General features: G+C 36.0%; 1 long non-coding RNA gene across 1 annotated transcript; it reads left to right on the top strand.

Moving 5' to 3' along the window:
* Positions 1-4,032: 4,032 nt before the first annotated feature.
* Positions 4,033-4,871, top strand: LOC148160496 (uncharacterized). The gene is made up of 2 exons (XR_015765085.1): positions 4,033-4,422; positions 4,490-4,871. It is a non-coding gene; the product is annotated as an uncharacterized LOC148160496 (long non-coding RNA).
* The last annotated feature ends 8,356 nt before the right edge of the window (positions 4,872-13,227 follow it).

Below are 13,227 nucleotides of genomic sequence, written 5' to 3'. Positions count from 1 at the left end.
TTTTTTGTCTGTTATTTATGTTTTGAACCATCAAATTAGTACCAATAGAGCTTTCAAAGATTTCAGGAACAAATAATCATTCATGTAACTTCTTTTTAAAAAAAAATATGGACGCTGATATCAGTGTTGTGTACTTTGGAGCTCATGTTTACCACTGAGATCCTCTTTCAGACTTGAATAGCTTCACCAATAGGCTAATTCCTCTTTGCACAACTTGAACACAACAAGTTGGGTTTTTCTGTGATCCATCAAATCGTTTTTGAAGCAAAAACGACTACTTGAAGAAAAGTGGCTTTGTCATCCATCTTCTTTTCTGAGGCTGCGTCCAACTCATCTCAGCACTTTGTCCTTGAAGTCATGTCCCAAATCTATCATCAGGACCACAATATCAACATCTGAACATGTCTGGATTTCATGACTATAGTTTTTTGGAACTATAATGGAATCTTTAAGGTTGAACTGAAGTTGAAACAAAACAACTTTTGTTTTATGAGTCAGTTAAAAGTGATTTGAGTTTTTTTTTTAGAAGTAAACTGAAACTCACTTTATTCTTTAAATATCTACTCCTGCAGACATTTCTTAAATTTGTCTTGGTAGCAATACACGCCTCATCAATGTGAGAACAGCCAGTTGAGGAACACCTCAACTGGCTTCCAATACAGAAATGCATCTGTTATTGGAAGAGTGGCATTTATATTAAAGCTGAAGAATAAATGATTGCCAGCAATTCAAGTCAAGCGAGATTTTTCATGTCATTATTTCAGCCTGTGGCTCAAGAAGCAAAATGTAGTGAATGCCTTCAGCTCATCTGCATTGTTGATTATGGTGTCTGTGAGGGACCAGACTCAAACAAGGACAAAAAATGTTCAAAGTAGAAAAAAGTTTCCATTTAATTCTTCAAAAAAATCATTAACAAAGCATAAAAATTTAAAGCAAGAATAAATCAAAGGATAAGTAACAAATTTTGGATCCAAATTAACTGAGGTCAACTGAACTCTAACTGAACACAAACAAAACTGACCTGACAAACAAAGAACAAAGGCTGCTTAAATAGGGGTGGAGTAACCTAAATGTACCACATAGGGAGGTCTGACCTAACAAAAGAACAAATAAATACAAAATTAACTAAAGCAGGGGTGTCAAACTCAATTTCACCGAGGGCCACTTCAGCATATTGGCCACCCTCAACGGGCCACATTGACGGTACAAATCAGGAGTGGCCAGGTTCAGTCCTCCAGACTGCAACTTTTAGATGCATCCCTGCTAAAACACCCCAGACAAAAGGCTGACTTCCCTCATTAGCAGCAACTCAGTTCTGTAGAGGCTTATAATGAGTAAATGATCCAGGTGTGTTAGAGAAGGAACACATCTAAAGTTGCAGATAGTAGCTCTGGAAAACTAGACTTGGGCAGCCCTAGCATAAATGTATAAAAATACAATGTTAAAAATAAATTAAACACCTCATATTGTTAAATAACGCTTTGGAACGTCTGGTTAGGAAGCCCATTCAAAACCTTTGTTTGAAATGGCGCGTTAAATTCAAGTTTCCATTACAGACCAGAGAAAGCTAAAGAGAATGAAACGTTGTGTTAATCCATTTGAGGAGCCGGCAGTTTATCTTGAGGAAATAAATGACGATGCAAAAGTTAATTAGACTGTAACATACGCAGTCCACTGCTCAACCACTGCGGAGGCAGTTACGCTACGCCACTGCGAAGAATTAAAATCCGCTGGAAGTAACTCATCCAGCGGATTTAACAAATGGAGCCTTCTGGGTTCACGTTACCCAGGACAGCGGCGCTCTGGAGGAGCAGCAGACGTAACATCTGTCCGTTTCGGAAAAGCTAAAAAAAATTAAATAAAAAAAAATCCTTAAAGCGCACACCGGACCGCGCAGGGTAAAACACTCACAGAGTTCAGTTGATCTGTTTGGATCAGACAGATCCAACTGACTGATGAATTAGTGCAGATTTTTCTGCAGATGGGAACCAGGAGGAAGTGCGTTCAGACCCCAGCGGGTGAAGTGATACTAATTTAAGTGAAGTCGCTTAATTTAATTTATTAAAAGTTATTGGGGCCTCAGTCAGTGGTTTTTGTCACTACGGAGGAAAATGTAGATGCGTTTATCTGCTTAATTTGTGATGGGATCTGGATTCACGGTGAATATTAACTAAACCGCATAAAATGCTGCTAAATAGCCGATGTTTATATTATTGTAATTTCACGGATAAAAATAGTACATGACCGATTTTTTTTTATGTTGCCGGTCAAGATAACGGATAACAAAAAAAGTCTAGCGCGACCTGCCGCCCTGACACCAACTCACACATCTTCATTCACAGTCTTACTTGTAAATCGATGTTTCTTTTCTTGGACGTTCTGATGTTAGCTTGTCAATGTCTCAGTTTTATTCGCTGGTAAAATCAATAAGCAGCTTAAGGTGACTCTGCTGCTCTCTAGTGGCGAGAAGCCGTAATGTTTGCTAGTAACAATCGGAATGCATTATGGGAGATGTAGTTTGTAGTCAATTCGTGCTCAAAACCTATTTTAAGTCAATCATGGGCCTATAAAACGCTCCGGGGGCCACATAAAATGACATGGCGGGCCACATGTGGCCCGCGGGCCTTGAGTTTGACACATGTGAACTAAAGCATTCTATAAACAAATAAAGCAAAAATAACTTTAACTTAGCACAAACAATAAGTGAATATTTAAGTGACAAAATTAAATAAAAACAACTTGAAGTCTCCCCTTCAGTCTTTCAGAAATTTGTAGATTGTTTGCCCCAGGTTCCTCCACCAGCTGGTCCCTATAAGCGGCACCTCAAACAAAAACAAGTATAAATGACCCATTCAGACAGACATTAACTAAAGTGTGCACCGATTAGAAAATATATGTCTAAATGAAATAACTAACTTAAACTATAAATTATACTAATAAAGAAATTAATACTAACTACTTCAAATTAATTAATACTGTGGTGGTGGTAGGAGCATCCACCACAGTGTCACTAATATTCCTCTTGGCAACAATCTATAGATCACACAAGGAGCTCAGATCATGACACCAAATAGCCATAACAATGTATGGCTATCAATGTGTCCAGTTGGCGGCGTTGTAACACCACCACAGAACGACACAAACTTGCAGAACGGCGCCATGTTTGTTATTGATAAAAGTGATGCGAATGCGGATGGAGCTACAATATCATTGTGTAGAAAAAGACGTGGCTGACACAAAACTGGCTTTTTAAAACTCTGGAGCCTGGTTTCAAATATGGTAGTTTCTGGTCTCCGAAGACACCAAATTCATGTGGTCGAACAGCCTAATTGACAAAAAAACCCAATGACACCTAAAACCGTGTATATGGAATAATCTATATGTGATATCAGCTTCACTTTTGCACTAAATTACTGAAATTAAGTAGCGGTAAATGACCACACGTCACTGATGCAGCCACACAATAGGTCCAAGGATTTGAGTTGGATGGATTTGAGCCAGAAGTTGCTTGCAGGTTGTTATTATTATGGAAGAGCAGGCAGGCAGGTGTCACAGAGGCTGGATTGAAGGAAGCATTCATCTACACGGAACTTCAGCGCTTTCTACGCAGAGAGTTTCAGGATCTTTTCAGGTAGCTACCTGAAAGCACAGGTAAGATACCTTTAAAAACACAGAGATAATCTTGATCACAGAGGGCTTGAGACTAATAGAATACAATAATCATCAGGTGTCGAATGGTTCTGCAACTCTTGCTTAAATCCAGCAGCCTGCTGATGAGCTAATTGTCTGTAGTTGGCATCAACAGCCAGCTCTGCTCTCTGCAAGCCAAGATACTGCGCAGAACCCTCAAGCTCCCAGGCCTCTGGTAGAGGACCCGAGCTCAGAGGATGAGAGAGACCACCCACGGAGGGTGAGAAGGGAATTATACATATATATATATATATATATATATATATATATATATATATATATATATATATATATATATATATATATATATATATATATATATATATATATATATATATGAATGTGGTGGGATGGTGTTCCCCCCCTCCCCACTCTGCGCACCGGGTGCAGCAGGAAGCGCACCATTGATTGGTGGGCGGGGCAGATGCCTATATAGTTGGGCGTGCCGCTGCAAGGTGCGTGCGTCTTTGTTTCTCCCACTGTTGCTGCGGTCGGCGGCTACATGTCGGCTTGTGGGTTTGGTCGACTCATCTTCGATCGTAAGTGACAGTTTTGCTATCCGTGGCTGAAATCATGGTTGGGTTTTGGGTGCTACACTTATCGTGCATTTCTGCAGTGTTGCTCGGATGGCGTTGCCGGCTGCAGCTGGGGGTTGCTGTGGTGGGCGGCTTCAATCTGGTCCTCACCTGCTGACCCGCTTCCTCCCGGGTTAGGCTGTGTTTCCACCCCTGGGTAAGCTACCTGTTTAATGTTTGTTTTTTCTTATATGGATCCACAGTTAATGGGCTTTCTGTTTCAGGCACTTGATTGTGTTTGGAGCTGCAGCGCTTTGGACGCTCTGCTGTCTTGTCTTGTTTGATTGGGCCGCTCAAATAAACCGGTTGCGGATTGGGCAGGCTGTGTGTGCGGGGCATTACTACTCCGGCTCCATCGAAGGGCATTTGGAAGCGGATGACAACGACTTGTTCCTTGTTTTGTGATTTGAAGTTACTAATTTGTTTGGTTTTATTTACTAATTTGTTTTGCATTGTATGTTTTTATTTCCTTGGAATAATTGAACTTGTCTGTCCTGTTTCCTTTTGTGTTCCTTTTGTCCCAGGGACCGAGTAGTGGGCCTGAAGCCTCGTTTTTAAAAGGAAATGTTTTAAAGGAATTGTTAAATAAAATATTGTGCACTGAAAGGTCTGTGTTTGGGTGCATCTTGTTAATTTTAAAAAGATCTCCACCTGCTGGTCACATATATATATATATATATATATATATATATATATATATATATATATATATATATATATATATATATATGCTTCTTCATGTGCTTTGGAGTTGTTGATTAATTTTTTGTGAAGTGATAAAAGCTGGTAGCTCTTGAACTGCTACAAAGTAAAGCTGTATTTCCTCCCTCAGTCCACTGGCTGCAATGTTGACACCTTGAGATGCCATGAGACCTAAATTCTGAACATCATGGCATGGAGTACATCCCAGTTTTCCATGTCTGGCATATAACCATTTATTTTATCTTTTAAACTGGTTATATTGATCCTGTGTCCAGACAGAGGGATAATCAGTAGCCCAGCATCATGACCTGTTTGTTCTGAAGATCCTGCAGCTTCCACTTCTCTTCCTAACCCTGACTCTCACACTGACAGGAGGAACCACAGAGCTCTGTTAGGTTAAAGCTCATCCATCTTCTGAAGTTGGGATATTTTTCCTCCAACAGGTTCCAGAGGAATCACCTCAAACCAGATGTTGGACTGGATTTTATTTCACTGTCATTTGTGAATGTTAGCTTCTCATTTTCAACAGTGGAGCTATAAAGGTTGAAAAAGGTAATTATTTTGGAGAAAATCTCGTCAACATCAATATTTCCACTAAATAAGAAGCAAAAAAAAATTGATAGAGGAAAAGCCTCTCAGACTCTGAGCTCAAAGTGAGATGCCAGAGAGCAATAAAACTATTATTTTTGAATTAGACAATTTAATTTCACATAATTATTGCAGTAGAAGCCATTTGTTTATTAAATCAGTGATTCTTGAGAATAGGGACAAAATGGGGTTTTGTTCCCATATTTTTTTATTATTTCTCAACCTTATGTATGCAAATATGACAAATAATGTTTAGGGAATGTAAAGATGCTAAGGTACAGGCTCCCAGTTGCGAATTTTTTAAAAAAAATTACATTTTTAATCGACCTGACCCAGAACTTTGTCATCACCATCTGACAAAATAAATATAAAATGATTTTTAAAATACCCCATTAGTGATATTTTTTACTCATTTTACAGTCAAATGCTTCTCAAGAAACAAAAGAAATATTATTCAAAACCAAAAACAACAAAAGGCCATCTGACAGAGTTGACACAGAACTGAAGGTGGTGACAAACTAGTGAGTAAAATGAAAAACTTGATACATGTGAACTAATGCAATTTATGTAAAATACATTAAAATGAATTAATTGCACATTTAAGTGAGATTTGACAACAATTTCACTGAAAGAGTCAGAAAAACTCTGATGGAGTTGACATCTGACGGAGTTGACACAGAACTGAAGGTGGTGACAAACTAGTGAGTAAAATGAAAAACTTGATACATGTGAACTAATGCAATTTATGTAAAATACATTAAAATGAATTAATTGCACATTTAAGTGAGATTTGACAACAATTTCACTGAAAGAGTCAGAAAAACTCTGATGGAGTTGACATCTGACGGAGTTGACAAAAAGCCAAACTACCTCAATTTATATGATGTTATTCTGAAGGAGGTCATATTGTAGCTCGTCAGGTCCATGAAATCTTTACAGTTTACCAAAATTAAGCTTTTATTTCACAAAATTTCATCAAAGTTTTGTAAATTGTCAGTTATGGTGTTGACACATCATGGTTGTGACAAAAAACTTAGGAATAAAAAGAAGAAAAAACTAAAGAATAACTTAAGCTAACCAGAGCTAACTAGCCCTCCTAGCAAAGGAAGAGAAAAGACGACGTCATGGGGTCCTCAGAAGTTCTGGTGCCCCCAATAATGCCTGATTTTTTTTTTTTTTTTTTTTTTTACATTCTTTTCATGTCTGACGGTGTTGACATAAACTAGGGACAAATGTCAACAGAGTTGGAAAATATCTAAAAATTATTTTTAATTCAATTTATCAATACTTTTATAATTATTTATATGACTACTTATACTTAATTGTCATAATTTATAATTTTATTATTTCTTTAATTATTTTAAACTATTATAATGTATTGAGTTCTGCTCCTGGACAAGGGATTTTTCAGGCATCATCCACCAACTATAATGTTTAAAATAAAAAAATATTCAGCAAACATAAGAAAAATATACATTATTGTGCTCACATGACCCAGGTTAGTTTAGTTAGATATTTGAAAAAATTATATTTTGTGTATATTTTATTCAAATTTTGTTCTTTACCCGTAGGACCTGTTTTGTCCCTACTCTCAAGAATCACTGAAATACTTAATGAAACATATTTACCGTGTTTGATGTTTGTTGTGAATGACGTATACTCACAAAGAACAAGGTAATTAGTCCAAGTTTGTCGTTTATTGAACGTTCAGAAACTACAGCGGCTGTGATGCGACACAGCAAAGGTAAAACAACCCGAACATGTGACCAACTCAAACGAGAAGGACCTCGCTGCAGCAAACAGAAAGGGGCGGGGACGGACCACTGTCAGCCTCATACCTTATTTGGAATGGGACCATTGCACTCCGGAAGTGAAGGTGGCGCTATTTCCTGTATTATTCGCGGCCTCCCGCTTTTATTTTCTTTTGAAATATGAAATATATTTTCACCTTTAGGAAGGATTTTCACTCTCAGCATGTATTTGAATTTTACTTTAAATACTTTTATACAGTAAAAATAGTATCTATGTATCTCTATCAATTATAGGATGAAGAAAAGAAATAGAGACATGAAAAACAATATGATCAACTATAATAAAAAATACCACCTGCAATCTATACGTAAGAAATTTAATTCAGCAAAAGTCAATAACAAAAAACTTAGGAATAACAACCCGGGTTGTTAAACAGATATAAGCAAAAAATCAAATTTTTGTTTTCACAGTGCCCTGTATGTTATTCTGAGATACCGTTTATGGTAGAGTCTTATATATAGGAAAAAATAAGATAAAACTTTTTAATTTATTAAGGTGGAAATGTTCCTTCTACTCTAAAACGATAAATCATATTCATAGAATCACATTATCAATAATTTGTGAATAGAGCAAAACACTTACACATTTACCACAGCACGCTATAGGTAAATGTTATTTAGTTTGGTTAAGAATAATTATTGCACTGTCAATAAATAAGTTCTAATAGATGTTCTTAGATGCCAAAGGAACACAGTAACATATTCATGAGCTCAGAGGGTCAAACTGATAAATAACGAGGATGGATGTTCTCTGCTGAAATATTTCTTGCCATCTTCCGTGTTCTTTCAGCAAACAGTTGAGACAGAGTTGTTTTTGGTTTCACCGCTATTTACCTGCTGTTAAATCTGCCATTCAAAGTATTCTTCAAAGATTGTCTGTTAATCTGCAGCTCATGTGACCAAACCAGCCGAGGAGATGAAAAGTTAAAACTTGAGTTAAAATGTTGTTTTAACTTGAATTGAGTTAAAACTCAAGTTAGAATGTTTAGTTTTAACATTTTAACTCAACAACCTCTACCTACACAACCTCAAGCTGGGTAACCCCAAAGTCTTCTTAAAAGGTAGAGTCTCTGAGAACCGTTCTTAAAGATATAACCAGTGTTTTCAGCAAAGTTGAGCTGACTGTCCAGGAATGACACAAGGAATTTAAAATTTGCCACAGTTTCAACAGGTTGGCTATCAAGTGAAACTGGAATCACTTTCAGGTCTTGTTTATGTCATATAATTAGCTCTACTTCCTTAAGAAAATGGAAAGGTATGTTCTTTTGTTAGGAAATTTATCTTTTACTGTTCCAGTAACGCCAGAATTCATAATAAATAATAAAGACGTTGTGGTATTCTGATTCAGTAATGTCATTAGATTAGTTGTGTTACCACCGCCAGGCCACTAGAGGCAGCAGTAGACCCCAAAAAGATGCGACTAAGGAGAAGATTTAGAAGTACACCGAAAACTACAGAATTTGTTAAAAACTGTAAGCTGCGCTTGAGTAAATAAAAGATTGAAGTTCAAATACATGCTGAGAGTGAAACTCCTTCCTAAAGGTGAAGATATATCACAGATTTAAAAAGAAAATAAAAACGGGAGACCGCGGGTAATACAGGAAATAGCGCCCCCTTCACTTCCGGATTGCAATGGCCCCATTTAAGGTTTGAGGCTGACAGTGGTACGTCCCCGCCCCTTTCTCTTTGCTGTATCGAGGTGTAGCCATAGACATAATATAAGGGTAGACGCCGCATTGGCTGCTCCGGCGCAGGAAATACGGCGGCCATCTTAGAGCGGTATAAACTCCTACTTTCCTCAATCAAAACAATAGACGATGCCTCAGCTCTGAGGGATATTATTGTTCGGATCTATGGATTATTGATGTGAGGGCTCCACAGACAGCATTTCACAAGTAAGATGGACATATTATTGTGTATATATTGTGATTATATTATATATTAGAATATTACTTTACTGTATTTATGTCCACCGGCGAGATACCAGCTAATATTAGCTGGTATCTCGCCTAGCTGGTATCTGAACCCGGTGTAATACGGGTTCAGCCCCGCTATGAAGACTAACTGAGATTCTGTACATCTAAAAATATTAATTATTCTCTAACATTGACTTAGATTATATGACACAAGAGCATTAGAAATGAAACAATATAACACATATTATAAAACTTATGTGTTATAACATTCACCAGCAAAGTTTACACAGGTGGTAAAGACTATTATTTATATGTAATTCTTTCACTAGTAAGATACATCCCAAATCTTCCGTTTTTGTTTTGAAAGTTTCATAAAGACACGATGTGAGGAAGAAGAGGGAGAAATCTATAAAGAGAGACGAATTCACTGCAGCAGGATGGATCTCATCAGATTTTGGACTTAATCTCAACTGCTGAATCTCTGAAGCTAGAAGTCGGCAAAAAAAAAAAAAAAAAAAAAAAAAATATATATATATATATATATATATATATATATATTTTTTTTTTTTTATTTTATAAAAAAAATTATATTTATATATATATATATATATATATATAAATATATATAAACATATATATATATATAAACATATATATAAACATATATATATATATATATAAACATATATATATATATATATATATATATATATATATATATATATAAAATTCAGTATTAATTATTTATTTGTGCCATTATGAATCTTTATTTGTGTTGTATAGTTATTTAAATATGTATTGATATTACTAAATAATTTATTAAATAAATTATGAACGGCTGTGTGCTTTGTAATATGCTCTTTATACATCAATATCAGAATATTCCATTCCTATTCTATTGTTTTAGCCACTAAGCATATTTAAATACTTAAATAACTTAAATAACATACTTAAATAATACAATTGTTTATAAATGTAGCTTTGATAGCTGTTTGAATAAGGTTTCCAGTAACAAAAAAGCGTGTTATGATCGATTAAATGCGCTGATCCGTCACTGTGCCTGTTAAACACATAGGACCGAGTAGAGTGGTATACCGCTCCAAGATGGCCGCCCTAAATCTCGTCAGCGACAATAGGCGACAGCGGGGCATGAGGCGTCTATCCTTATATTATGTCTATGGGTGTAGCTACTTGACTCAAACCACCCGCACCATTTTACTCTCTCTCTCTTTGTCGTTTAAGCACACCTGTTGCCATGGCAACTGCTCGCTCCTCGAGCCGAGCACAGATTACGTTTAAAATATTCAGTTCGTTGCGATATCAGGTTTTCAGGCTTGATATTTATTTTGCGACTATTGATAAGCCTCTCATGAACACAGCGGTGGTTGATTAGTTAATTTTAAACTCCTGCTTTGCTAGTTATTTTGATAATTTTTGAGAACGAGACTCTCAATCGATGAATCATAATCTGTATCGACACACGGAGCATAAAATCAGCCAAGAAAAGCATTCAGACTTTACTTATTTTATTAACTTTCAGCGCTGAAAGGAGACACTTTACCATTACATCCGAGAAGAGTTTCTAAAAAAGTCTGTGCAGCGTCTGAGGAAAAGGAGGAGGGCAGCTGATTATATGAACTGTAAACACTCCCTGAAATCACACCATGTCTCTGTGACCTGATAAGTTTCGGTTTCTCGTGAGAAATGGACCTTGGTGTCTAACAGAATCAAAAATGTAACTCTTTACTATGGGCCCTTTGTCTAACAGCATGTGACTCTTTCTCAGCCTTGGTAAAGCATCTCAACACCCCCTGTTGGGCTCTAAAAGAGCCCAAAAAGGAGAAGACAAACCCTAGAGTAGACACGGTCCCTTCCGGAAAACATCTCCCGAGGCTTTTACAGATCTTGACATACATATCATCATTTCAGTCATTGATGTTGTCTTTCATTCATGTCATTTCATTTCATTTCAATTTTGGGGGTAAAAACGGACAGGGCACCCCTATGCCTCTTAGGCGGTGGATCGAAACCACAATGTCCCTCTTACAATCTAATGAAGAACACGTAAGGAAACAAAATTTTAAAGAATGTTAGAGTTAAAATTAGAAAAAGGAAATTCAACGTCCATGGCATGACTCTTTTTTGTTTTTAGTGGAAGAAAATATTTTCCTGCAGACTTGTGAGAGCTTCGTCATCTGTAATTACACATCAATCATAAAGTCGGACCATTACATTTTCTGGAACCAAATATTATAATTATTACATTTATGTTGCTTGTTATTTATTTATTATTTCTTTTTGTTTCTCAGGTCAACATCATGCCACGGAAGGGTAATGAATTATAAAAGAACAAAGTCTGAAATTTTTGTTAGTTTTTATATATATTTTTGTAATCCAAGTTAAAAAGAATGAATGTTAAATTTTATGAAAATATAAAATGGGTGAAGTGTTAGGAGGATATACTTTTCATCTTTAAAGTAAAAAAGTATTAAAATTATATTCACTAAGTTGTTAGAGTTAACCAAAATGTAAATTGAATAGAATGTTGGGATGATTATTTCAAAACTTAATAAAATGCAAAAATGAACAAAGTGTTAGGTTAATATTTAAAATGAATAAAATGTAAAATGGATAAAGGTAGATATTACTGAAAACTTAATAGAGTAAAATTAGAAATGTTAAGCTACTATCCTTCAAAGTCAATGAAGCAATAATGAGCAATGCGTAAAACAATTTGTTAGTAAGATAATAAACCAAACTTATTGAAATTTCAATGTAATATTTAAAAGTTAATGAACTACAGAAAGGATGCAATGTTAAACGAAATGAAATGGTAAGAAAAGCTTAAAAGTCTGAGTATTGAAAGGCACAGAACAATGAACACATTCATAAAACAGCAAACCAAATGCAATAAATCAGGATCAAGGGCAGCACAGTCAAAATATACTGATATGAACTAACAGTGATGAGAAAACAAGTAAAAATGCTCTCTAAGGAAAATGCAATAATAGTAATAAAATCTAATCATATCAGTTTCTCTATAGCGAGCCCTTTCTACGTCAAATCAGTTTCTGCGTGTGTCCAGATGTAGAGCCGGCGCAGCTCGATAGGAAACCCCGACAGGCCCAGGAGGCTTCAGTGGCGTTTCAGCTTTAACTCGGTCCACCAATCGTGGAAGGCGCCCACAGTCTCATACCCCGGCACACCCAGAAAGGATTGGACTTCATTCTGCAACAGAAAAAAAAACACAACAAAAAGCGAAATCAATGGATTATATAAAGAACATTAAAGTGAATGAAAAAATGTTGTTTTGTCACTAGATACTAGTACTGCCCTTATACTATAGAAAGCTGGAGTTCAACGGTCGTCTTTAGGTTCTGGGATACCATCTGATAGGCAGACCGGGTTCTATTGGTACCGCTGCCCTTCTCTATGTTGGAAGTGATGCACTGGACAGCCGAGGACCTCAGGCAGGGAACAGCAGCATCCACAGGTGATGAAGAGAGCAAGGAAGGTTCTTTAAGATTCTGTATGATCTAATTAGTAAATATAATGTTATTTATTTATTTCTTTTTTTATTTAAAGGCTTCTCCTTGAAGCTGAAGATCAAGTTTTTTTTTTCAAGCCAATAGAGCATCAATATATCAATAACATCTATTATTTAAGTTCTCCTCTTAATAATAGCAAAAGAAATGCTTAAAGTCAGTAACACCTTGTACATTTCAACCTTCAAAAATAACTTTGCTTGTTTTAAGTGTTGGCATATTCATAGGATCAGACAAAATCAGAAACCAAACAAAAAATCATGTAAAAGATCAGATTATGAAATAAATGTGCAAAACTGCCTGAACCACAGTCATGTTTTATCAAAGAAATATCATTTGAAATGTATATAAGATTTATCCCTAATAGAAACTGTACCAGAAATCTTAAACCATATGTAAA

Source organism: Poecilia mexicana, unplaced genomic scaffold (genome assembly GCF_051168715.1).
Source record: "Poecilia mexicana isolate PSO_F unplaced genomic scaffold, ASM5116871v1 scaffold_2, whole genome shotgun sequence".
Lineage (NCBI taxonomy): Eukaryota > Metazoa > Chordata > Actinopteri > Cyprinodontiformes > Poeciliidae > Poecilia > Poecilia mexicana.
Note: the sequence above shows the minus strand (reverse complement) of the source record. Positions and strands in the feature narration are given on the sequence as shown.